Raw genomic sequence first — 1,681 nt, forward strand, 5'->3', positions numbered from 1 at the left:
TTTTTTTTTTGAGGCAGAGTCTCACTTTGTTGCCCCTGGTAGAGTGCCATGGTGTCACAGCTCAGCACAACCTCAAAGTCTTGGGTTCAGGCGATTTCTTGCCTCAGCCTCCTGAGTAGCTGGGATTATAGGCGCCTGCCACAACACCCAGGTATTTTTAGAGGTGAGGTCTTGCTCTAGCTCAAGCTAGTCTCAAACTTATGAGCTCAAGCGATCTGCCTGCCTCGGCCTCCCAGAGTGCCTGGGATTATAGGCATGAGCCATCATGACCAGCCCTTTCTTTTTTTTGAGATAAAGTCTTACTCTGGTGCCCAGGCTGGATAGTCACGGTGTCAGCTTAGCTCACAGCAACTTCAAACTCCTGGGCTCAAGGGATCCTTCTGCCTCAGCCTCCCAAATAGCTGAACTACAGGTGCCTGCCACAATACCCAGCTAATTTTTCTATTTTTCATAGAGAAGGAGGTTTGACTCTTGCTCAGTCTGGTCTCAAACTCCTGATTCCAAGTGATCCTCTTGTCTCAGCCTCTTGGGGTGCTACGTAGGATCAGAGGTATAAGCCATTGTACCAGGCCCATTTCAAAAGTTTAGATACTTTATAACCACTGTACCAAAGGGCAAAAATTTCTTTTTATATAAATTTTATTTTGAGACAGTCTCACTCTGTTACCCTAGGTAGGGTGCCATAGTGCCATCACAGCTCACAGCAACCTCAAATTTTGGGGCTCAAGGGATCCTCCTGACTTAGCCTCTTGAGTAGCTGGGACCACAGGCATCTGCCACCCATCCAGTTAGTTTTTCCTATTTTTAGTAGAGATGGGGTCTCACTCTTGCTCAGGCTGGTCTCAAACTGAGCTCAAGCCTCCCAAAGTGCTAATATTATAAGTGTGAGCCACCATACCCAGCATTTTCATACAAATTAAATTCAAGTTCTATTCTAAAAATGCTATTCAAATTCTATTCAATTTCTGCACTGTTTATGGTAAAATGAATGAACTACCTATTGCAGGAAATACAAACTAATAAAAAGAGCCTAGAGAGCTGAAAAACAGGGTAAGAGATACCATTTTTTACATCTAGCCACTTTTGTGCCTTTAAAATTGCATACCATACAGATATAATATCAATTCAGAAAGATTTTTTTCTAGAGTCTCACTTTGTCACCCTCAGTAGAGCGCCCTGGCGTCACAGCTCACAGCACCTCCAGCTCTTGGGCTTAGGTGATTCTCTTGCCTCAGCCTCCACAGCAGCTGGGACTACAGGCGCCTGCCACAATGCCCAGCTATTTTTTGTTGCAGTCTGGCTGGGGCAAGGTTTGAATTGAATCCACCATCCTCGGTATATGGGGCCAGAGCCCTACTCACTGAGCCACAGGTGCCACCCAATAGTTTTCAGGGTTTTTTTTGTTTGTTTATTTTATAGAGACAGATTCTCATTTTCACCCTCGGTAGAGTATGGTGGTGTCACAGCTCACAGTAACCTCCCAACTCCTGGGCTTAGGCGATTCTCTTGCCTCAGCCTCCTGAGTAGCTGGGACTATTAGGCGCCTTCCACAATGCCCGGCTATTTTTTAGTTGCAGTTTGGCCAGGCCGGGTTTGAACCCGCCACCCTCGGTATATGGGGCCGGCGCCGTACTCACTGAGCCACAGATGCGCCCCAGAGAGATTTTCTTTCTTTTTTTTT

At 46.2% G+C, this 1,681-nt stretch overlaps 1 protein-coding gene across 1 annotated transcript in view; it reads right to left on the reverse strand.

The window, feature by feature from the left end:
* Positions 1–1,681, reverse strand: part of TRAFD1 (TRAF-type zinc finger domain containing 1) — a 34,578-nt gene that overhangs the window by 15,876 nt on the left and 17,021 nt on the right. The window lies entirely within an intron of this gene.

Source organism: Otolemur garnettii, unplaced genomic scaffold, assembly GCF_000181295.1.
Source record: "Otolemur garnettii isolate 467f Iridium unplaced genomic scaffold, OtoGar3 scaffold00038, whole genome shotgun sequence".
NCBI classification, from domain to species: domain Eukaryota; kingdom Metazoa; phylum Chordata; class Mammalia; order Primates; family Galagidae; genus Otolemur; species Otolemur garnettii.